Genomic DNA, 26696 nt, shown 5'->3' with positions numbered 1-26696 from the left:
ATACATTATGGAGAAATTTTACAAATTCAGAAAGAGTTTTCAACTTCCAAACTTCATTTTATCATTTGACTTTGGACTAATTAAACACCAACAAAATTATACCAAGCAACTCTTATGAAATGTTCATTAATAATTCTCCTGGTACAGGTAGTCTCATCATAACTGAATGTCAACCAATCATTAGGAACTGGAAAAAAAAGAAATTTCTCTAATAGAGAAATTAACTAAAATGCTACAGAGTGTTGTTGGAATTTTTTAACTATCTTGTTAAAGTCACTGATTGTACAAAGCCAGCCTCAGTGGCATAGAGGAAAGTTGATAAATTTTGTAGCAACAAAATCTAATAAATTGCCTTTTGATTTGAGGCAACTGATTTTTAATTGGTGTTAACAGTCAGAACTCTAAACCCCTAACAACATACATGTTTGGAATTTACTTGAATAATGTAAGAATTACAGAATTGGAGAATGGCAATGAGATGAAACACCTGCTATTACAATTTACTCCGGATTTTGGGCAACTAAACACATCAGAACATTTTTCTACATTTGAAAAATACAAAAAAAAAAAAAAATGGCCAGACTAACTGCATGTTTCCTCCTATTGATCAAGTTTCTTGTTATTTTTGAAATATTATGCATGTAAATGGAATTATTTTAGATAAAGACCAAACTTAAGAGCTACACTATATACAATTCCAAATATAAAATGTCTGGGGTCAGAAGAGTTCAAACATTTTGAAAAGTTGCTCTATTCAATTCAGTGGATTTAAGATTATTTTCACCTATTTCAGAAAAGAATTAATAAAAATCTCTCCTGAAGTGATCATCCAAGTCTTTTCAGAAGTGAAGTTATTCTCTTCAATTCCTCTTGCTTGCCTCCCTGTTTACCAGACTTCTGCTGATACTCAGGTCTTCCAATTTAATCTTATTAGAAGCTACGGAAACAGGTTCAGGAGGACATAGACAGGATGCCACATAGATGAAATTCATGTTTTTGTCTGACTTCCAAAGCTTTATTCAATGAGGTTTGACATAAGAGTCTCAGATAGGAAATGTACCAGCTTTGTGATATCCTCACTGTACTCACTCCTTTATGTATGTCTGGAGATGCATGTAAACCCCTAAGACAGTTAATTGGCCAGTGGTATGGGGGTATTTCTTCATTACTATCAGATAATTCTTAACCTTGAGGAGTTCCATGAAATCCACCAACATCCTTGGCAAATACTGTTATTTTATCATCTTGCCCACATACCAGGACACTAGAAGTTGATGTTCTCACGCGTTCTTGTAAAGACGAGTATATCACAGGATACTGTAGGTCATATAAGCACATCCTTCAGAATTTCCTAAATATACCACAGTACATTTCTTACATATGCCATGACAATGTTGGCCATCTGGAGTGATTGTTTTACTTTGCAGATCAAATTTGGAGATGAGATGCTAGGTTCTATGCATAGGATATGTTATTCTGTCCCAGTTGCAGCCTTTGCACTCAATTCTTCCCTGATGTCTGTTTTCCCCAGTCAGAGGTAAAATCTCTGTCACACTCTCTCTGCATGTGGTCATCCCTTCACAATCCAAGTAACAACAGCCCATTCAAAACTATGAGAGTAGTCAAGGGGAGATACAGACATTAGCCTTATCTGGGTTGTGCTCGAAGAGCATGTTGGAGCCTCTTCCTGGAATGGCTGTTGTGAGCTGGTTTCTCAATATGGATTCTAATCAACAGGTGTATTCCTCAGGAAAAGGTTCATGCGACCAACAGTGAAGACAGACAATCAGATATCTGATACTGGACTATTGAACTATGACTGAATGCATGTGCCTCATCTGCAGTGGTGTTTAGACATGTTTTGGATTCCTAAGGTAGGGTAGATTAACGACACCCAATGACATTATATTCATACAGCAGTCAGCCAATGGGACATAGATAAAATTATCAAAACTATTTTCTGCTCTAGAACCCCTAATGCATATAAGATGGGGCTTATGGTGTCTAAGTAATTTCTTTTTTATCACTTATAATCTAATGAAAGCAAAAAAAGTAATATTTGTTGGTGGATAAGGAATATGGAGATTACAGGAAATAATTTCAAATCTTACTGAAAGTAGTAGTCTGAAAATATGAGAGATAACTACTGACACATCAAAGGAGTCTCTGTCAGCAATCATAGCCAAGAAGGAATGAGATGTGGATTCTTCTGATCTGAACCCAGACTTCAAACTGTACCTTGACAGTAAAATCCTGGGTGGTGGAAAATGTTGTGGCTACTCTTTGCTGATCAAAGTCAGAACAACGCTTGATTATGCAATAGATTTATTTCAAGACTAAGGTTTTTTATTGAATAAAATAGAGCTAGAATTAACAAGTACTATTAAAGAGGTGAATAAATCCTGAAGAATAAGTGAAGGAGTGTGTGACACTAAATTCATATCTGTTAGGGATTTCATACACATGATTGAAAAGGGGAAACATTTCGATTGATTTTGAAACAAATGGGCAACCTGTAGAGTTGACCATCGTGATCATATAAGTACGTGTATGTTCTGAAATCTAGATATTGTGAAATTACAGAAGGCTGTAAAGAAAGCAGCTGCAAAGTTTAAAAGGATTAAAGATAAAGGTATTGTTTAAGTTTTCAGCAGGTGTATAGTCATAAAAATAGAAGATAAACCATGTAGTGATGACAGAGACAAGTCTATGAAGTAATGCATGGTCAAAAATAATACAAAGGTTAGCAAAATATCAAAGCTGATAGAATAGTAACACCAAGAAGAAAAGTATGAAAGATTGAAACATGAGTTCCTTTGCTCTTTATTATCAAAAAGTAATGATGCTATATTTCTAGCTGAAAATACCAGGTAAGAGCAGTGTTAAAGTCCAAAGGGAATAACCTTACCTATTTGGAAATTTAAAGAAAAAATATGTATCTCTGATTTTAAAACTCTCATTATATTGCCTAGTTTTACTTAAGCGTGTTAGGGCTCTTACCAATTTTATGTTTCTATAGTCTTTGAAATAAAAAAGAAGACTAAAAATGGGATTGAATGTAGCATGGATTTGCTAAAGTTTGTTGAAAAATGTTAAAGCAATAGAATAAGATAGCACATTCTTCATGAGAAATTATTTTCTAGACAAGAGAATTGTATTAGGATTCATGTATCTGGACTTCAATAGAAACAATACCAGATGGAAATTATCAGTCTATGTGAAGAAGAAGATTTTTACTAAGATAATTATTTAAAGAACAGTTTGAGATGTTTTTCTCCACGTGTAATGACAGAGAGGAAGCTAACAGAATTGAATGAGGCCAGATTTGGAATGGTTGACATGAAGAAGACAGACAGCTATTATTTGCTTTTATATGTAGGGTGTTTTATTTTTTTTATTTTTACCTTTTATTGAATTACATCACTTGACAACTGGAAGTTAAGAAAACACTGTAAAAACAGATGACTAAATAAATGCATCAGAAAAATGTGAATAATCTTGAGGAGTAAATGAGATTAAATTTAATAGCATGAATGCAAAATTATCTGAAAATTTGATTTAATTTTAAAATTATGAGATTTTCAATTGGAAAGAAGAAGAGGAGAAAGACTCATGCTACCCATCTCTTAGTACAGAATGTAATTTAGTTCAACTCTTGGATAGCACATTTTAGATATTTATACCAGAATTGATCATTCCAAACTCCTTTTGCAGTCAACAAAGAGAAATAGGCACTTTTAGGAAGTGAGGACTTTAACCAGTTTTAAGTATCTACCTTGCGATGAGATTAATTGCACCCTAAGACTTTCTTCCCCATGTGAAGGAAGAATAAACTTCTAAATAAGCTTTAAAAAAAAAGCAGTCATCTTGAAGTCAAGAGAGTACTACCTTAGTTGACTACAACATGCCATCAGCTGTGAAAGTGAAAATGTCAAATGAAAACTTAGGATGCATTGAATAACACAGTAGAAAGAGTAATATTGAGTTTATCAAATGCCCAGATGAGATTTTATCTGAAATACTCTGAACAGGATATCCATGACCAGAAAAATAGTTAGATCAGGAAAAATTCATATGTGAAATTTTTAAGTTTATGAAATTAATTATAGTATATACAATTGACCTGATAGTCCAAGAAATTCAATCCTGTTAAAGTATCTGATATTGTATAAAGGAAAGTATGGTTTTGTAAAATATTTCAGCAAGTAGAAGTAGTGCCTGCAGAGACAAGGTATAAAAAAGTTTTGCAAACACTAGTGCCTCAAGAACAGTCTTAAGTAGAGAAAATGTTACCAACTTGCCTATAAATTAGATAAAACCTAAAATGTTATCAAATTTTGGGAACATTCGCCTTCTAAAAGGAAGGTGGAAGAGAAGCTTTATGATTTAGTCCCATCCCTAATCAAAAAACATTACTGTCTTTTATAATGAAAAATTATTTTCACATGAAATGCTTAATTATATTTTACCTAAGTTAAAATACTAATTAGTAAATATTGAACATGCTTGCTAATAAGTAGGATTTTCAAGTTATGCTTTCATAGCTTTTTATTTCATACTGTAATTTAATTACAAACATAAATTATGCACAATAATTAGTAATATTGAGAACTGGTACAGCAGCTTAACATTTGCTTTATTGAAATTTGCCTTTTAAAAGCAAGCTATGCAAAGTGAGATCTTGTGCCATACTTTGAAGGCCTAAATTTAGGCAGTAAAGGAACCTTGCAAGATAGGCTTCAAGTTCAGAATACCTATACTTAGGTGTTTTTATGTAAATTTCTGTACATAAGCTAGTTGTCTAAGTTGCCATGGAGATCTATAGAGATTTAATCAGTGCAGTGAATGGATCTTAGAGAGCTTTTAAGGGCAAAGCCTTTAGAAGTGCCACTCCTAACCCACACATAAGAGCAGTGCAATTTAAGAAACTCCAGGGTATCTGACACAAGATGTGGAGCAGCAGCTATGTGGAATAAGCTGAGGCATTTCAAATGGCATTAGATAAAAGTATTTAAAAGGCAGGTGGCATTTGGGGATATAATTTAGTGGAGAACATTCTGGTGATGGTTAATGCTTGTACTCAGTGATATTAGGGCACTTTTCCAAACTTTACGATTCTGTGATTCTATACCTAGCTGGAGCACAAGAACTGAGCCTGAGAGAAACGTTGTGATGGACTCAAAGCTTACTACATCAGCAATGTTTAAAAATAAATTTTTCTTTTCAACACAATATGAAATTTACTGCTACAGGAGGCGAGAAGCCAAAACTGACTGAAAAATTCAAGAAAGAAATTCACTTGAAAATCAGTAAGTGTAACAGAGTAGATAAAGTGTCCAGCTGAATAAGTTACTTATCCTATAGTAACTAACAGCATGCTGAAGTTTTGCACAAAGAGGAAAGAGCTGTAAGCAGAAGGTTATCAATTCTGGTGCTCCTTCACTGTTGCTCTTTAGAGGAACAGTTACTTGCATCTTAAACCAGCATTAAAATTTCCTAATGGATGTTATACCTACCTTTCATATTATCCAAAAACGTCTTTTCGAGATCAAAGGCAAGATTCCATCCTGACTTTCTGTTTAATTCATTTGGCCATGCAATATGAGCATTCATTGAAGATACCTTGAGAAGACAGTGATCTCAAATTTCACCTTCGAATCTCAAATTTCACCTTCTTTTATTTCAGTCTTCATTCTCACAATCTATCTCACCTGTTTTCTCTGTCTTTGTAGCTGCTAAAATCTAATTTCATTTCTCTTTACTGTACTCTTCACCCTCTACACACACAGACATATACACATGTTCATGTACATAATGCACACACAAAGAATTAAAATACTTTGCTTCTCTAATCTGTTTTATTTCCCCTATGCTCTTATACCCATATACTCCTTTCCACTCAAAAAAGCAGAAACAAATCAAGCAAACAGCAGTACATTCAAGTTGTGTATAAAATGAACCTAAGTAACCATGTAATTATTCTCACTCTATTGCCGCTGCTCTTTATTGCTCTCACTTATTGTGTCATCTTTCATATTGCTAGACTGTAGGCTCCTTGTGGAAGGACCACATCATTTATTTTCTTTTTGAAGTACTTCAGCACCTCAGGCTCTTTGCAAGTAACAAATAATAATAATAACCATTAATCAGGTAATGGGATCAGTAGAAAGCACCAGTTATCAGCAATTAAAATCTTAGCAACAGTAGGCAGGTTCTTATTTCAGAATTTAGAAACACTTTTCTTTCTGCTCCTTGCAAATTAAGAAACCAACTTGGTTTAGCCAACATAAAACACAGGACATCTCAATTAGCCTTCTATTTGCCTACACTTCTTTTCCCCTTCAGGCTGAAAAGATGAGTGAAATCTATTCTTAAATATAAGTGACTGATAATTTAAAATATATGCCTGTTTTCTAATCACTCCAAATAGCAAAGGAGATTAAACTGAAGTTCTAGACTCAGTTGAGAGAACACTGAAATTGCTAGAGCTGAAGGAACAGGTGATGTTATTTGATTTTGTCAGTTGATATTGAAATCCAATGAGTTTTCAGCACCTAACTAGTATAATCAAGGATGTCTGAATCCAGGATGACACAGCATTTCCATGCAGCTGGTAACAAGAGGTATTTTTATACTGCAGCTTGTCTTCACTACTGGAAACAAGCAAATGAAGGCACTTTTGCTCTTTTTCTTTTTTGAGTCCTTTGCTCACAATGTATAAAAAATGCTTTCAATAACATTTCTAAATGACCAGTTGATACTAAGATTTTTTCCCCCTGACTGGTAATGACTAGGCATATAGTCTATTTCTGCATATCGTCTATAAACATCTTACTCTATTTTTGTCTATATCCAAAGCTGCCATATAGTTATTCTTTACAGTTTTAATTATAGCAAAACACCATATAATGTTGATGAAAGGCCTTTAATTTCACTTCTAAGACTTAGAAAATTTCCAGAATAAATAAGGGAAAGATGCTTTCTTTATTGAAACAAATAAAATGGCTTAATTGAAAATATTGATAGAAGCACACTTTAGGCACAGATCATTATGTAATTCTAGTGAATACATCAGATTAGTCTCTAAACACTTCCCATTTTTCCAAAGACCCACCTTTTTCTACCCCAGTTCTTTCATTCTTTCCAGCATAATCTAAAGATTTATTCTACTTAGCTTTACCTGTAGCTGTTTTCATCCCCTGATCTTTGTATTCATATTTTGAAGACTAAATAGTCATACCTATTAATATTCATATCTCTAAATAAATCAGATACTGAAATACTTGCATGTCCCTATTTTTTCTGTGTATTTTCATATCTAATAATTGGCCCTAAACTAATGTCATTCCCTGTTTTAACCTTGTATTATATGTAAGCTCATAAAAGGCATATGCACATAGCTTCTATATATTTATATATCAACAGATAAAACCTAAATGGCTTACATAAATAAATTCTGAAAACTCATTTCTGCAGAACGCCAAGGTTTACAGAAGATAAGTAAAAAAAAAATAAAACAAGTGAGGGAGGTGGAGAGGAGGCTAATAAGTGAATTATTTTTTACACAAATATTTATACACATACATAACAATTGTCACAGAGATATTCTGCTTAACTCTTATTTTTTATTCTTTTAGTCCAGTAACTCATTTATAATTTGGATTACAAGCTCTTGGGAACACAAGACATATTTTATTTCTGCTGTGAGACACACAGCATACCTTTAGGGATTTGACACTGAACACCAATGTGGATGGCTTCATTTCTCTGTCTCATATTTCACATGCTGCCCTGATATTACTTCCCACAGCATGTAATTTGGAGAAAGATGTTATTTTCCATGTCTTTAAAAATTTGCCAACACAGCTGCCAGAAGATGTGATTAGAGCATGTGGTAGCGCACTTGTGATATTTTATCCAGAGTGGAAAAAAGTAGTATCAAAATCCTCTCTCAGGAATTTTTTAAAAACTTGAAATCCCAGTTTATATGGGAGAATCTTGAAGGATACCCACTTTGCTACCATGTGGTAGTGCTTGAGGTGTTCAATTTTATTGGTGTTGCTGATTATGCTGGTTGTATTTGCATGTTTTTATGCCCTGTTGATATATTTTGTGCTTAGTGAAATGAGAGAATGCTCCCACATTCAGCTTTATAATTATGAAAACTTTCTCTCATTGATTCATGACAAAATATTCTAAGTGTTGGGGAGAGTGGTGGTGCTGTGTTTTTTGGTTGTTTCCCCAAAGAGAGTAGATGGACCATGTAGAGGAACTCATCCATAAACTAACTGACAGAGCAGGACTGGATGCAGACTTAGGAAAAGAAGGAGATAGGAGGGGGGCTTACAGTACCATAGTTTTCCCTCTACTACTTAAGAGGGATCACACTTTTGGCAATTGGAGATTATGAAAGCAGTGATAGAAAGAAATAAAAAATCATTAATCCAGTGCCTGCATTTTAACCCTGGAGTACTATGTATCTCTTAGTGTTGTGCTTGATATTTGCTGTTTGACCTTTCTGCCCCTGAACCCTAAGTAATTGTTATGACATATGCATGGTGAATGCTGACACTTAGCTGCTAAAGTCTGCATTCATTGCATTATCACTACGGTGCTGGGAGTGTGCTGAAACTCTTCTGTGATCAAGACTGATAAATGATAGTGTTCTCACCTACTGGATGTGGTATACACTTGCCCCTTTCTCCATTAACCCATGCACCAAATAGCTAAACCATGACATTATTTCATAACAAATAAAGCCTTTCTCTAAGCTGAAAAAATGCTGGTTGTTTTTTTTTTTTTTTTATTTTGTTATGCTGCTTGAACTTGATATATTGTAAGACTTCAGTAGCATTTGATTTACAGCATTACAGCCAAGACTCTTATTGTTAACATTAAGTAATGCTGTTGCAGGCAATGGTTTCACATACATTGTATTGGAGCACTGCACCCTTTGGTTGTGACAGAAGTTTTTGCTATGCTACTCAGTGATCAGGCATATATTGAGCAAAATCACTGAGCTGGGTTTTATAAATACATAACTGATGATTACATTTCCCTCACAGCCTCATCTGCAGTCTTATGCCTTGCAGTTCACTGCCTTTAACCAGCGTGTGTCTCTGATAATTGGTTTTCTTCTGGCATCATTTCTGGAGCTAGTGTTGAGTGGGAGTATAGTGCAGGCTGTTCTTGTCCTTTCATGTGGGAGGAGATACTGTGATTTCAGCCAACACCCCAGCATTTAGCTTCTGAGCTGCCCAAAGCCAAGCTTTTCCTAGTGTTTAAACAAGATTCATGTTCTGAGTGTGGGACTGGCAGTTACTTTACTGCCTGTTGTGTTGTGTAAGCCAGTGCCACCAAGGGTCTTGCACCCAGCAGTGTCTGTGAAGGATAAGGTCACCTTTTGTGAGGCTTTCTTTGATCACACAGCTGCATCCAGGGGAGAAGGAGTGACTGTGGGGAGGAAAAAGGAGGTGTTGAAATTTCCCTCAGACTGTAAGACATTAGGAGAAGAATCTCAGTATTTGTCTCCCCTCTTGGCTAGCAAACTAATAGCTAAAGGAGACTACTTTTGCCAAAATTTTGAAGAGGCTGATTTCCTTTGCTTGACAATATGCTGGAGTTCTTTTTGTAAAAAAATATGTGCTGCCTCTTTACTAGAAAAGAGATTTGGTTTAAGGATCCTAACTCTAGAGCCTTGTAGCTCCTTGTTTACTAGAGAAATATTTGTCCTGCCAACTTTGCAACCATTCTTATTCCTTCTAGATTTCATTTGGGTATATTCTTCTCCATGGTTGTTTGTGAATACTTGATCCCAACATGCATTTATCAGATGTCTTCAGCCAAATGCCAGGGAATGAGGTATCTTTCAACATCCTTGGTACATATTTTGTTACAAGACTGTAACAGTGCTGAAAGATGACTGGCAGTAAAATTAGAGAAAATTGGAAAGTCAGAGATTATAACAGTACAGAAAGTACAGGGTGAAATGCAGTTGCTGCTTCCTGGATGGAAACATACACAGAATCTAATCAATGATTATTCTCCACACATAACCTGCAACCTTAAATACATGTTAAGTGGGGCTAACTGGAGGGTAGAGCAGAGTGAACATACTGTGGCCAGGCTATGTTGAAATCTTTGCAGGGATGGGAAGTCAATGATATACTGTATCTGATAAACCTCACAGCAGCTGCCCACCAAGGGAGATAGGAGAAAATGGCTTGCTGCCAAGCCAGCAACTGTTGATGAATTTGGTTCACTATAATCTGATCATAATGCGCACACCTCCAATCCAAAGCTATCAGTCTCCAAAGTACAACCACCCCTCACTGAGAAAGGGCTATATATTTTATCAACTATGTCTTTAAGAGAGGAGAAAGAGAATATTACACCAATCAGTATTAAAAGTATGTATGACTAAAGTCACTCAAGCTCTACTTAAATGTAAATATATAGCACAAAAATGAGATAGGGATGGGGAAAATTTGGGGAAGACTCCATTTTAACTTCTGGGATTGGTTTGATGCCTTAGAATGGCTACTAAGAACAGAGGCTAGACAGTTAAGAGAGTAGGTATTCATTAAAGACCTTCAATAGATACACCTTGGGCCGTCAATGGAGTTCAGAGTTATACACTAATGCAGTACAGAATCTGAAAAATATAAAAGCTAAAAACTTAAGGCATCAGGTTAATGGACTGAACTTGTCTTCTCTCTCATAGTCATGCCTATTAATTAAAAACCACACTCTATGTGTGCTGAAGGATTGTCTTGAAATAGATTTCATTGGTGATTAGAGCTTGTCTGTATATTATTTCAATTACATTTTTGCAATCAGATTTGATGATCAGAAGTCTTCAAACCGTAACCTGTTACAATTTTCTATTATCAGTGTGTTTATTAATAAGGTATATTATTCCCTAAACTGTTAAGTCTGATGGTTTCTAGGGTGACAGCACTCATCAGCAGCAGATGACATACTTAACTAAAATTGAACAGTTCCAAGAGGGGTCCCTCTTTAAAAGATTTGACTCCGATATGCTGTTGGCACCTGTCCCAGAACAAGTTAGTTGAACTGCACTCCAATAAAGCAGAATGATCAGTGGAGTCCCAATAATGGGACAGTGACAGACTGGTTGGGCATAAGGGTGTCAGCTTTCCTGGGGTGTTGACAGATGGATCAAACAAAAAGGGTTCAAGGAAACCTCCTTTTCATGTGACAATCAGGAATGGCAAAGTTTCAGAATGTGAAGGAATACTCTTTTCCTTTGGATTCCTGTGTTCAGCTGCTATCCTTAGATGGACCACAATCTCTAATACCCTAAAGATCTATCATATGCTTTAGCTCATCTGGTAGGTCTCAGCATATCACGTAGTGCAAGGTAACCTTAAAAATAACTTTACATCAATACAGATAGCAGCATAGCAAAGCATAATAAAAATGACAGAAAATGTAAGAACAGATTGACTTTAGTTACGGTTAAGTAACTGGGACAGGTTACAAGAGTCACGAATGAGAAATAAGCCAGACAGAGGTCAACAGACCAGCTTAGTTATACATCAGACAGCTTAACTTTAATAGAATAACATGACTGAAGAGTAGATCTTTCCTATACACACATTAGAATAACTTCATAATTAGAATGTCCTATTGTTTTGTATAATATGACTTTCTATTACCAATACGATAATCATTGAAGTTTATACCAAGATTTTTTTCCCCTGTTGCCAAACTTGTATTTATGCCAAAGTACTCATCTGGAGATGAGTCTCATCCTGACACCATCACTGGAATTATTTGAATTAAGGAAATTAGACAAGGTTTCAGCCCTATGTTGCTGACTTTTTAATGGTCTTTAAAATAAAATGTAATATTTGAGTATAAACATACCTTTCTTATAAACTATTTCTATAGCTACAGATTAATAAGTTGGTTTTTTTATATGAAGCAATATATATTAAACCCACTATGTTTTCTCTAAAGAATGCTGTGATTGATTGACTGATTGATTTTGCACTTCAGACTTTAAATTAAAAGGAAATATTTATTGCAGGGGGGTTATTTATACTTTGTCCATCTGTTTTTCCTAGGCAGCTTCCTTACATTCCCTGGCCTCTTAACTGTGTCTGGAATTCAGTAGTATCCTTGGGTACCAATATTGTATGGTCACTTTGCTTGTGTAACAAGGCTCTTTTTAGGATAGACTCCAGGACTACTCATAAGTTATTTATAGATTTGGCAACAATAGGAAAACTTTGCATGAGTGTCATCTTCACCTTGGCAGTAGGTGTTTCCAGGAAGGAGCCATTTTGAGCATGTGTCTTGATTGCCCACCTGCCCTGAGGGTTCAGTCACACAGACGTGACTCTAGGCTTTGCTTGAGCTTCCTTTTCAGTTTGCATTCACTTATTTCTGCGTTACTCCTCAAGATGTTCCTTTCTGGGTTTACTTTTAAAGAGCCTGCAGCTGCTGCTTATACTCATATTGCTGCATAACAATCCTGTTCTTTAGGTAACAAAGAATTTTTATTTCTCCACCTACTGAAGCACATAATATATTTTACTCTATGCACAATTGAAAATTTTTACTTTTGGCTTCCATAAGCTTGTGATCAAGCTCTAAGCAGACTTCTTTATAGGATTTTTAGAGTAAGATCAACTCTTTTGCTTTTGTCTGGGACACCTGTGCATATGGATTAGTTAGCATGCATATGGTGGTTCCAGGCAACAATTCATAGTGCAGTACATAAGACTATTGATCCAGTCATGTTTCTAATATTAAATGCCTCTAGCTGCTAAATAAGAAAGAGAAACTGGCCTAGGAGAAAAATGGCACTGACTGTTATTGTGCTTTGTCCTTAAGACTAGCCCTTTAACACTGACTTGTCTCAGAGGCATCTGTGTGGAGTACTCCTAACAGAGACAGGGAATAAGCTGGCATTCATTTACCAACCTGAAATCAGCTTTTAAAACTCCTTTTGTTACTTTAGCCCCTAGAGGGAAATACACTACTGAGGATAATAACTTTCTTGCTTCTTGCTCTCCTCTCTGAAGGATCTCATGCCATTCTGGACAAACTTCCAACACCTGCATTTGAGAAGAGAGCTGGAGAAGACATTTACAAGTGCTGAAAGTCAGTTTGAACCTGCGGTATTCATATCTCTTTGGACAATTCTGGCCCTTTGCAGGGATGAGATCTAATAGAGAATCTTATCCTCCCACTAGACCCTCAACCTGATAAAAGGACTGCTCCATTCTTAGCATATTAGACGGGAAGGTCACACTATATTTGCTATGAAGAGCTGTACTTCCAAAAGCCTGAGTTTTTGAAATATAGTATGGTGAGCTCTGAAGGATCATACCCTTAGTTATCATATTTTAAGACTTGATGTTTCTTTGTTTTCCTGTAATTTTTTTTCCTAGAAAGCTACATTACCCTCTTGTCTTTTATTCTCATCTGCTTTAAACATCCTCAGTTTAATTTCCCACTGTGCTTCAATTTAGTTCAAAGTGCTTCCTACATGTTTTAGATTTGTTTACATGCTTGTATACACATAAGAGAGGCATGAAGATTGCTTAAGCATTCCCTTTAATTTATTCATAGAAATACATTTCTACAAGAATCAGTATACTATCCTGAATATTTTATTTTAAATTTATATTAATTTCTCTGCATATTTGTACATTTTTGCCCTTTTGTGGTCTTCTGTTTAAAATTGTTTTAAGAGTAAATATATTGTTAAAATACTTTTTTCCAATCTGTGCTCTGCAAGTTACCTTGAAAATAACATGACCATTCTCCTTGAAGCTATATTTTGTTATATATATTGAAACAACCCTTATCTTTGCATTGGATTTTAAACTACCTGATATAAATTTACCATTATGTTGAATAAAATGACATCTGGTAATTAAAAGATTTAGATGTGCATAAAAATGTTATCAGTCTGAGTTAAAAAGCTTGTAGAAAAGTCTTATGGGAAGTTATGCCTAAGAGTTAAATGGCATGTACTAGAAAAAAATATATATCTTCTGAACATCTTGTGAACAATGTGAAAATGCCTTAATATGCCCTGTGGTACAAAAGAGATGGCTGCTACATTTTTGTTTGCATGTATTTCCACTAAATCTTTTACTGTAAAGGAACTGAGGCTCACTTATGAAGTCTGAAAACTATTGATTGATAATATATAAACATTGTTAAATATCTTCATAAGTTAAGAGTTTCAGCAGATATAGTTCCTCCTGTCGATAGGAAAATTAAAAAAAATGTATTCAATATATTTCTAAAATCAGTTTTTAGCGAGCATAAATTGTAACAGTTGTAATCAAAAAGAGCTGGACTTGTTACAACCAGCATCCAATAGATTTCCAATTTAAGGATAATTTTACTTTCATATAAATTATCCAACACACTAAGTGGTTTTTTTCATCATAAAATCAATACGATTTTCTAAAAACTGCATTTTATTAGTCTACAGACAAAGGTACTTGAATATTTCAGTACTATTTAACAATCAGCCATTTAGCACTTCCATTTGAAATCGATCATTAAAGATTTGTTTTGCCTCACTACAACTATTTGTAAACATTATCCTCACTTTTTTGTGTCTTCATTCGTACCCTGTCATCTTCACATTAGTTTGTAACCTATTAGAATCACTTTAAACCATCAGCAAAACAGACATCTCATTAGAATCCCACTGATAAAGTGAACTATCAGGTAATGACTGAGATAACTGGTAACACTAAAATGAATCACTGATTAAAAATTCCATGGAATGAAGATATACAAACACTGAACCATGTCTTTCCCTTTCCTGCAATAAGGGATAAGTGGTCAGTGCTCAGTCACATAATTGCAACAAATTATCACTTGAGATAATCACTTGTAAATCTATCAATGACATTACCCAGAAAACAGATAAGGGAAAAGTTTGCAAATATTCTGCTAATATTCCATTTCAAACTGTTTGGTAGCTACCATCATTCAAAGCAGTTTTCTCATAATGACCAATGAAACCTTTATCCTTGAGGATCTGTGTGCTGTCTCTGTAAAGATTTTTACTCCACTACTGACATACCCCTTGTATAAGGAAACTTATTGTGTCTCCTCTGGCTTCCTTAACTGCACCAAACCCAAAATGTGTTCCTTTCCATTTCATGTCTCTGGCATGCATTACAATAGTCCGATCTCTTTTCGTATGAGGTTTCACAAGCCTTCAAACAGTATCCTGAGTTTCTTTTTGTGCTGGCTGCTAACTGGGCAAATAAAAGCACATTCACATCTGGTTAAGAGCTACAGCTGTTGTGTCTGGCTAGCAAAGAGCGCAGCTGATCAACTCCCAGCTGTCCCTTAGGGAAGATGGTAATAGATTCTCTAGCCATCTCCCATTTTTTCTCAAAAATTCATAGAAATATGAACTCTTTCAGATCTCTATTCCTTATGAAATTTGCTTGGAACTGCCCTACTATAATAAAGGTTTTTGCAAACAAGACGATACAAAAACAAAATAGTAATAGTTTTCTTAGGAGAATGGTTTAAGAATAAAAATTTCTAAGATTATCATTTACCAGAATAGCAGTTCATATAAACAGTTCATTTTCTGTGTAACAAAATGAAAAAAAACTGTGCTTTGATTGAAAAGAGCATCTCTGAGCTCTATTAGGCTGACATTGGCCAACACTTGATTACAAGCCAGACATTTTTTCTAATTCTACTTTCTAATTTCTAATTCTAATTTCTAATTCTAATTCTTACTTTCACAGTGGGAAGAAGGAATGTACTCAAATAGGACATGACCCCACATGCAATGAAGACCAGGATGTAGAAAAAGTCCTCTTCATTACATTCCAGAATAGAGAAATCTGGGACCATATGCTGCATTTGAGGTCTTTCAGCCCCATAGACAAGGCTCCCAGTTAGGAGTATTGGGAAACCAGGACATCTGATAGCGATATCAGTGAAAACAGAATGAATGGATGGAGGATTATCACCATATAAGAAAGGAGAAAAACAGGTTTGGGTTGGGTTTTTTGTTTGTTTGTTTTTGTTTGTTTGTTTGTTTTGTTTTTTGTTTTTCTCAGAAAGATATAATATAGGATAACAATGAATCTTTTCTTCTGAGCACGTTTATTTTCTCTGCTCTTATAAGTCTCAAAAATTTGCAAACAAACATGTCACTTGCTGAGTTTTTTCTTATACAGTTTACACCTTAATTAAGACAAAATCCCTTAAATTCTACAGATCCCATCACCCAAAGTTAGTATAAGAAAATTAGACTTGGAAAAGTCTTATTTTGGAAATTATTACACTGATGTGACAATACCTACAAAACACTGTCATGGATTAAACAGCTGGAGGGAAATCCTCAGTCTGAAGAAGTTAATGAGAGCTTTTTCACTGACTTCAATGAAGTCAAAATTTTACCCCCAGAAGTCTGTCATCTTTGCTTATCACACTCTTCCTAACTATCCCATTGTGACCCAGCTTTCTTTTTTTTTTTTCTTTTTGTAAATTCTTATATCATTAGAGTATTAAAGGCCTGTTACAGGGAAGTACCACATTCAGAACACTTTACCTGGGACTTTGGTTTAAATGGTGTCCAGTTCCAGAGTTAATTTTTGTAGTAGCCAGGAGGGGCATGGCCAGAACACAGAGGTTATTCTGTATCACCTGTCATAATTTTCTAGAGACAGTGGCTCACTTCCTGATTGGAGTAGGGTGGTGGGGAGAATGGTAGGGTATTGTTGGATATTTACACAAGGTGAGCAACAGTGTCTCTTTTCTTGTACACTCTGTCATTAATATTGTTGTTGTTACTGTTCCTTTTCTTATCTTACTGCTCTTTCTAGTTAATTGTTCTTATCTCAACCTATGACCTTTCCTTTTTGTGCCTTCAATTCTCCTCTCCAACTTGCTGCCAGGGGAAGGACAGGGGAGAGTGACTGAGGGGTGCATGGTTTGGAGTGGTTTCAGTGGAAACACTAAATTGGAGAACTCCATTCTTATACCATGACAAGAAGTTATATACAGCTGGAATACCAAAATGTATTGATTTATGTAATATTTATCTATTAAATATATCTTTCTTGATATTACTGTACATTTAATATTTTTTAAATAAGCATTTTTGAAGAGACCTGGAAGATGTATTTAGTCCAGGCAAAATGAAAGACAATGTTTTTGTGTACAGAAAGATCAATGGAGCACCTCTCCTATTAGGAAAGGTTGAGAGAATTGGGAATATAAAACTGTTAAAGACAAGGCTTTGGGGTGACCTAATTGCAGTCTTCCAGTACCTGAAGAGAGCTAGCAGGAAGATGGAGAAAGACTGTTTGTAAGAGCAGAACAAGGGGAATGGGTTCAAACTGAATATGTTTAGTTTAGATATAAAAAAATTCTTGCCTGTGAGGATAGTGAAACACAGGAACAGGTTGCCCAAAGAATTTATGGGTTCCCCATCCCTGGAAGTATTTAAGGGCATGTTGGATGGGGCTCTGAGCCACCTGGTCTAATTGAAGGTGCCCCTTGCCATGGCAGAGAATTGGAACTAGATTCTTATTGAGGTCCCCTTCTAACCCAATTGATTCTGTGATTCTGTGATTGGTTTTGCTATGATGAGACCACAGCTGATGCAAATGGAAAAAAAAAGAAAAAAAAAGTCTTGTTGCTGATTACTTTATATTTTATATCCCTCTTACATATTTCTTTACGTTGCTCTTTTTCATGTGGAAACATCCATGGATTTATAGCTCACTGTTATGACTTCATTGATATGATTTCATTGTTTAAGCAAGTGGACAAAGTCTGGGCTGTAACCTCTGAACCAGAAGAGTGCATGGACAGTATATTAGCTAACCTTCCACACATGCAATAGTGGCTGATTTAGTTCTTTCTTTCTTTCTTTCTTTCTTTCTTTCTTTCTTTCTTTCTTTCTTTCTTTCTTTCTTTCTTTCTTTCTTTCTTTCTTTCTTTCTTTCTTTCTTTCTTTCTTTCTTTCTTTCTTTCTTTCTTTCTTTCTTTCTTTCTTTCTTTCTTTCTTTCTTTCTTTCTTTCTTTCTTTCTTTCTTTCTTTCTTTCTTTCTTTCTTTCTTTCTTTCTTTCTTTCTTTCTTTCTTCTTTCTTTCTTTCTTTCTTTCTTTCTTTCTTTCTTTCTTTCTTTCTTTCTTTCTTTCTTTCTTTCTTTCTTTCTTTCTTTCTTTCTTTCTTTCTTTCTTTCTTTCTTTCTTTCTTTCTTTCTTTCTTTCTTTCTTTCTTTCTTTCTTTCTTTCTTTCTTTCTTTCTTTCTTTCTTTCTTTCTTTCTTTCTTTCTTTCTTTCTTTCTTTCTTCTTTTTATCTGCTAGAATGGAGATGGCTTCCAAATAACCAGCCCCCTCTAATAATGCACTCTGATGCATAGAACGTTCTGCCCAGTTGCAGAATAGCACTGGGGCCTCTATTTCTCCATGATGTAAAATGCCAAATGAAGCTAGGTCAGTAAATCACAAAGCACGCTAATTAGATGGTACTGGGACATAAATGCAAAGCAAAAATGAGCCGCTGACATTACTAAGAGCTATGATCTTGCCTTCCACTTTTTGCTATAGAGTCCTTCTACTTTCTGTTGGGAGGGAAGGGACAGAGGAGTGAAAATTTTGTGGTTTTCCCACAGAATAATATTATTCTTGTCCTTTCTCGTCTTCATAAACAAGGTAGAAAAGGTTCTTGTTCTCTTTTAAATGGAAACAAGCGGCATGCACAATACTGAGTAAAATTGGTGAAAATTTACATTGGAGCTGCTTTACAAAGTAGCACAAGAATATAATTTGATATATATACTTCAAATAATTAAGCAACTTTTCCAACACCTGCAAGCACAAAGATAAATTATGTCAGTGAATGAAAAGTGTTCTGCTCATTTTCTTATTCCGGTAAAACCAGAAACTTGTTCTTTGTTTTCCCCCCTCTAATAAAGTTGTCTTTTCCTTTTCTTTGTCACTGTTTAACTGGTAAATAAAAGTGATGAGGTGGTGTCTGATTTATTTTCTTACTTTTCTCCATTACCATCTTCCTAAATGTTGCTGTGTTCCAATTCTCTCCTTTCACATCCATATTGCTGAACCCTCATGAGTGAAGCTGTTAGCCATCATGATCTGTTAACACTATACAAAAGGGAAAACTGACTTGCTCTTGCACTTAATTCTTTCAGGTGATACTGTATTTTGGGTTGAGGTTATTTTTTTGTTGTTGTTTTCAAAGTATTTAATAATGTTTTTACAAAGTGACATTTAAACATTAATGAAATCTCAAAAAGGCTACTGTGTTCACTTTTGTACTACCAGGATAATAAAAGGCAGAGTGATTGACAGAGGCAAAACAAAACATAAGCAAATCAGTTTTGAAAGAGAGAAAAAAACTTTAGGCTATGTGTTATAGAAGTGGTAGGAGAGAAGCAATATTGCTTCAAAACTCCTATTATTACAAACTGGAAGAAACCACTCAAGATTCACAGATGCTTGTGTTTGAAAAGAATGAAAAAAGTCAAAGGGTCTACAAAAGAAGCTTAGATTTTTATTATTGCATGGAAATTGGTATTGGTTACTCCCTTCTCTTCTAGCATAAGCACCTTGTGGTAATGGGTTTTGAATAATGATCATGGTGAAAGGTAAAATAGAGAAGGAAATTAGAAAGGGAGAGAGAAAGAGAGGAAGGGAGAAAGAAAGAAAAGAAAGAAAGAAAAGAAAAGAAGGAAGGAAGGAAGGAAGGAAGGAAGGAAGGAAGGAAGGAAGGAAGGAAGGAAGGAAGGAAGGAAGGAAGGAAGGAAGGAAGGAAGGAAGGAAGGAAGGAAGGAAGGAAGGAAGGAAGGAAGGAAGGAAGGAAGGAAGGAAGGAAGGAAGGAAGGAAGGAAGGAAGGAAGGAAGGAAGGAAGGAAGGAAGGAAGGAAGGAAGGAAGGAAGGAAGGAAGGAAGGAAGGAAGGAAGGAAGGAAGGAAGGAAGGAAGGAAGGAAGGAAGGAAGGAAAGATAGATCACCAGTTGTGGTTTCAGTGCCAATCCAGATAATGCAGTATCTATAGTCCTAGATGTGTGTTTGCCTTGATATCATAGGGGTACCTTGTTGTAGATATGTTTTCCCTCCCTGCAGATAAGTTTCACCTGTATCACCTAAACCCCATTTACTTTAAAATTCTTCCTTTCTCCAGCCATAACAAATGTTATGTTGGAATTTTTAAAAAAAAATTGGTGAAAATTCCTCTACAAATTGTGAAATTTTTTAACAGAGAAGACCACGTCTTGAGTAATGTTTATCTGCCTACGTCACCCATCTTTCATCCCAAGTAAATTTGGTTGTGAATAACTTGTGTGTACAACAAGGTCAGGGTCACACTGAAATTGTGCAGCTATTACCAAGTATAATCAGAGCATACATGATCCATCTGCACTTAAACAAACTAAAAATAGAAGATGTATAATACTATAAGAATATTTTGATTAGTAACTTCTATATGTTTTATTCAATAGATTTCAAATGGGCATAACCTTCCTACACCTATAATGATCCAATACAGTTAGCATATTCATCGCTGTGTTCAGGTTCCTTCATTCACTCTGTTATGCAAATTTTGATATTCTGTGAACTGGGAGAAGTATGAACACAATGATCCTACAAATCCTCACATTTTCTCATGTCTCTTAAACAGATTTCTTTTTTAGGCTTGCTGAGTGTGTTTTATGTTTTACTCACCAATATCTAGTAGACTTGTCATTGAAAATCATTATTCCACATATTTATATTTCACTGCCCTTGAATTTCTTCTTGTCTTACTGAGACAAGTAAAAATCAATAGCAGAGTATATAATAGCTATCCAATATGATTGGGTATATTCTTGTTTTGCATACATTAAAAGTTTCAAAATGAGACTTTATTCATCTTATTTGTCAATAGTTTTCCCCTATACTGATGAAAAGTAATAATGGTTTTCCTGGTGTATTTGTTAAATTGTAGTAGCTGGCATTCAATTTCTTAGGACAAATTTAGTCATTCCATGAATATGAATACTTGGACAAAGAGGATATGCTTTTAATTTCTATCACAGCAAAGTTACCAAAAGCAAAGCACACCTGAAATCCAAATTGATGTCCATTACCATAAATAATAGATAGTTGGTTTCCTTTGTGGCTAATAATTGAAACCAAGTATGTAATCATAAGATTAATGCTAAATCATGAGGGGAAGCAAAATTACTACTTACTGTAATAATCAGCTCCCATCATGATATAACAGCAAACTGAAAAGAAATCGAAAAGGATTATTTGCAAAATCATGCTAATATTAATCAACAGTTCTTATTGATTGAAGAAGAGTAGTAGAATTCTTGACAGTTTCTTTATTCAGTTGACCACTTCATATAATAAACTCAACCCAGGTGATCTTTTTTAAGTCATCTCTGTGCAGGAGATTACAGTGCTTCTGTAGACTGCTATGATCACTTTCATATGCCAATTTACTAAACACAGGAATCATGTATTCTGTTCCATTCCTAAAACAAATATATTGTCCACATAGATATCTTTATTGCAGAAATCTTAGACCTGTATTATTGGAAATGGCTAAGATTTATTATTCTCTATAGTGAAACATGCATTTTAGAGTCTAGCCATAGAGAGAATTCCTGTTAGTTTATTGTAACCATGTGAAAAGAGTGTAATAATTCGGTAGAACAAATGTGTCACAGTACAAGAAATACTCAGAATTGCATCCATGGTCAAGAGCAAAGAGAATGTCCTAAAGGATGACTCAAATTTGGCAGCTCTCAGACAAGTAGATATCACACTTAGTTTTTTCCTCAAAATCTTAATTGCTTGAGTAATGATAATGTCCAAATTCCTTGTACCATAAATATTTTTTTTATTTGGTGGCATGGTATCACATACTCTGATTTCTACCCTGAAGGCATGCAGGTCTTTCCTGCATTTTTGGGTATATTGACTCTAATTTTTAAATTATTTTAATTGCATTTTGAACATGTAACAGGATGCTATACATTCTTGAGACAACCAAATAAAGCAAGAAGATGGGAAGCAGAAAAATTTTAAATAAGAACACTTGGAATAATACTCTAATAATCCTCCTTCTGCCATTCATTTAGTATTGCTTGGACTGAGTACTAAAAATAACACAAGTAAGTTAAACTCAGAGGAAAGGAAGGCAGAAGGTATGTAGGTTTGATTCACACTCTTTCTTTTACTTGCAGAAATGTAGGGGGAAAAAAGAGTCCGGCATAACTAAATATGGATGAATACTAAAAAATTAGTGGCCAGTGGAGGGGGGAAATGTGAGAGTCTGTCACTCAGCTAATTGCAAGAGAGCTTGTGAAGTTTAGAGGTTTTATTGGAATTTGTTTTATGAGAGTCACTTCAGGGCAGGGTCTTCATAGAGTTTTCCTCTGTTAACAGCTGATGCACTTTCATGGTATTTGAACAATATTTTTTCAATGAAAATTAGGCTCAAGAAAAAGATTTCCATTAATTTGTATAATCTAATACCTTCTATTAATTAGTATCCTAAGTACTTCATCTGTGTTATCACTAAATTCTGCATAAAGTGAAAAATGGAAAGGCATAATATATTGACCTGTAATTTTATCATAAATTCATGCATACTATAGAGTCCATGACATTCAGAAACTGTATTAACCTTTGGAATAAAGTGAATCATCAAGACAGTAACAGCTGAAGCATATGTGTCACCTCTACCTAGCAAGGTATGTAAAAGTGTTCAAGTAATGTAGAAAAATATTTCAGCCCTGAGTAACTAAGCATGTTTGTCCAGCAATATCAATCATATGCAAGTAAATATTAAGTACTTACACCTACATTCAAAACAAAATTTGTGAATCATTTAAACAAGGAAGAAAGCTGAAACAACCTCAGAAAGAAATTGGCACATCACCAGCTAGTTCTATATGTTAATGTAATGAAGACAGATGGCAATAAATTTATTATAGCAATTATTTCAGTGCCACTTCTACTGTCTGCTTGTCTGATAAAGTTTTTTTGAGTATAACCAGAAAATATAATTTTTTGAGAAATAGGATTATTTATAAGTTGTAGTATGAAATTTCTTTGCCAAAGAAAAAGATATTTTTTGTCCACACTAATTCAAAATAAATTTTTAAATTAATAAACTACTGTGAAAATAATGGCGAAGAGTTAAGTAAATTAGTTGCTGCTGATTTCATGTGGCAGTTGCCCTTTACAAAATCTGTAATCAGAGTAGGATGAAACATCCCAAAACACTGACATTCTAAGCAGAGTTAGGAAAAGCATTTAAGGCAACCAGGAAAAAGCAATTGAAATTTTAGTGTCTGGTAAAGCAAGGTTGTAACCTTTCCTCCATACCAAAGCCACTGTCTGAAAGAATAGCAATTATCTGACCTAGCTGAAAGGAGGACATCTGTTATCTATGTTTCAGAAAAGTGAGACAACGAGGGTAAGAATTGAAATTTATTGTTGAGTAGCCTTCTGAGATTAGAGAAAAGAGTTGATGCTTAAATAAAACAGATAGTTTTCATCTTTTAATGATGTGATAGGCTTTTCTGCCTTTGTGGAAAAAAAATGGCTATGGCCTATGAGGTGGGTGGTTTTTTTACAAAAACAACAACAAAAAAAAACCCCTGTAGTATTCTGTGTTATATTTTTAGTGCATCAAAAATCAGTTCTCACATACTGTCCATGTTTTAGACCCCTGCCTGTACAGTGTTGAACCACTGCATCAAGTTGTGTGTTTGCCTGCATTGTAAAGTCAAAAATCTTTTCAGCCTTTTCAGACATATATAACTGTGTAGCTTTCTCATTTAAGGCCACTGTATCTTGTTGAACAACCACAATAAACCATTTTCAAACTCCTTTGCCAATATTTGTGTGTCTTAGTATAAAAGACAGATTTTGTCAAAGTCTCCTGAAATCCAGAATTTATTGAGGAAAGTGAGAGTGAGCTACTGCTCACTGTATCACCATGATATAGCTTTTCTAAATAATCCCTGTGTCATGATGTTTGACTGATTCCAGTTATAAGCAAAAAACCCCAAAGTAAGCATTAAAAATTAATGAAACTTTATCCCTGTATCTTTCTTTTCTCCTTCATTTCAAACATCACTTGATTTTTACATAAACTAGTGAATTAGTTACTGAACATTTTCATCAGATTATTTTCTAAAATACAAATATTGCAAATGCTGTAAAATTCTTTACATTGAGTCACATCTCACAGTAGGAAATTGCTAGCACTGAGAAACAAGAATTATGGAAAGATTCTTTGACTAATTGACTGGAAGACAATGACTGGCCATCTAATGCTAAAATATGGATAAGGAAACCACATACTCATCAATTAATTAAAATATTGCAAAGCTGTTCCAATACATTATTCAATGGCAAAATTAATCAGGCCTATGCAATAACTCTAAATGGTCTTGGATGTTATTATTAGGTTAGGTACGATGTCCTTTTGCCATTTAGATGTGGATTTTTGCCTTGTGTGGAGCTGCATATTTTGTCCCAGTTAACAAGTAGCCGACCATAATACATGATCTATGTAATTTTCTGTCACTTTGCTTTATATCTCTCCTGATTTACTCTTCTGCACCTAGAATATTCTAAAGTGAGAAACAGTCACTCATATGCAGAACTTCAACTAATTAGTAACCATCATGTTTGGTTTTATATTAAATGCCATAGAGTCTTAAGGAGAGTCCATAATTTACTTTTTCAAAAATGATCTGTAATGCAGTTAACACTCTGACAGTATTTAGAGGGCAATGCTTTTCTTTCTAAAAATGGTGTGCAACTTGAAAAGTTAATAAAGAAAACCCCAAAGCAGTAGCACAATATGTAAAGATAATTATTTTTCCCTGAATGCTTTGCAAAAAGTACAATGCATCTATTATCAACACAAAAGACACACTTGCAAATTGAAAAGCAATAAAACTTAGGAATCATAGTTCCAAAAGTCTAAGAAATACCAAAACTGAAAAACAATCATTCTCCCCAAAAAAGGGTTTTGTAATATATCTGGAATTTCTCATTTCTCTTTGTTTGCCAAAATTCTCAAGAATTATTTGTGGGAAAAAAAATTACAAGTAAGAGAAAAGATAAATTGGAAAATGATTCAACACTCCCTGTATCAGCACAAATTCCCAGAGTAGCATAGCATTAATAGTCCTTTGGGTTTTTCTTCAGTCCAACTGTAGTTGAAACCAATGAACAACAGGTTGCTCATTTTTTATATAATATTTATAATAAAAAGACGGAAATGTTGGCTTTGTAGTTTCTAGTCTAGTTGTAGAACTGATTGCAACTGGTGTCAAAATTACAGCTGAAACAGCTAAGATGAAATGTGTGATAGAGATATCTGGAAAGAACTAATTAAGTTTTGTGCAAATTTTATGGGTGGCTTTTTCCCATTTGAGATCTAAAAATCAATCTATTAATCTAAGAACCTCTTTTACCTCTCCTCCAAGAATTATAGTACTCAGGCTTAGTGCTATTAGTTGCAGTAACATGGGAACCACTGTAACAGTTCTAATTTTCTACTGCAGCCAGTACCAAAACCTTTAGTGGGAGACAAGTAATCCACAAATTACTAAGTGTTCTACTCAGAAGTTCATTCATTCCTTCATTCATTCATTCTCCATGTTAATTTAAAGGTTACCTCTTAGTTTGTCACTCTATGAATTTCTAAACCAACAAAAAAAATTAAGTTTTCTGCAGACAAACTATGGGTGAGATCAGTATACATCCTTAAAAACACTATTCTTCTCTTTCTCTGTCTGAATATGTAGCGATGTATCAATTAAAAAAAAAATCAATTTCCCTTCTTTAATAATATTTTGTGGTAGTGAATTGAATAGCTTAACTGGGGAATGAGCAATCAAAATGGCTGTGATTATTGTTAAATGTGGTATAGCTTCATTTAAGATACAGCTTATTATTCTTATGCAATAATAATCATTATCATCCAGAAAAATGATGGAAGACTACTAAATAGTCATGCAAAAATAAATTTTATTACTTGTATGTAATATTACTGAACTGATAAGTGAATCCTACATCCTATCTGAATTCTTGGTCTGACCTTTTAGTCCCCAGATGAAGTCAGTTATAGTCCGCTTAAGTGAAGTCCAAAATATACATAGAATACAGCTATCTAGACAATATCAAAAAACCATGTAAAGTTATGAGACTTCTTATCATCAAAACACCAAATACAGTTTATGAAATGCATGAGAACTGTTAAATGTTTTCTTACTATCACTGGTTCAATAAATATTTTTGAGGAGATTTTTTTCTCATCAATGTGCTAATAAGTTTACTTTTCCTCACATACTTATTTATATCTACTTATCTGTACTATTTGAAATGGGGAAGAGTTGTATGGATTCTGTTACTGAAGTATATCAATGTTTGGTTTCATTCTAAATTTGAAATAAACTTGAATATTCCATTAAATTAAAGATTAAAATCATAGTAAAAACTTTTTGTGTCAACATGATTCTTTCTCAGTGTTGACAATTTGTTTTATTTAACTTTAACAGAGTAGTCCAACTGAAAAGAAAATTGGAAATAAAAATCAAAACATTCAGCGCAAGCAATATCAAAACATTACATTCAGTCAGTAATGAAGGTTTCCACCTTTCTTTTCTTGTGTGCAT

At 34.5% G+C, this 26696-nt stretch overlaps 1 long non-coding RNA gene across 6 annotated transcripts in view; it reads left to right on the top strand.

The window, feature by feature from the left end:
* Positions 1-26696, top strand: part of LOC140683982 (uncharacterized) — a 113978-nt gene that overhangs the window by 32251 nt on the left and 55031 nt on the right. The gene's annotated exons all lie outside the window — the stretch shown is intronic.

This window comes from Taeniopygia guttata, chromosome 1, assembly GCF_048771995.1.
Source record: "Taeniopygia guttata chromosome 1, bTaeGut7.mat, whole genome shotgun sequence".
NCBI classification, from domain to species: Eukaryota; Metazoa; Chordata; class Aves; order Passeriformes; family Estrildidae; genus Taeniopygia; species Taeniopygia guttata.
The sequence above is the reverse complement of the archived record's forward strand: the minus strand, read 5'-3'. Positions and strand labels throughout refer to the sequence as shown.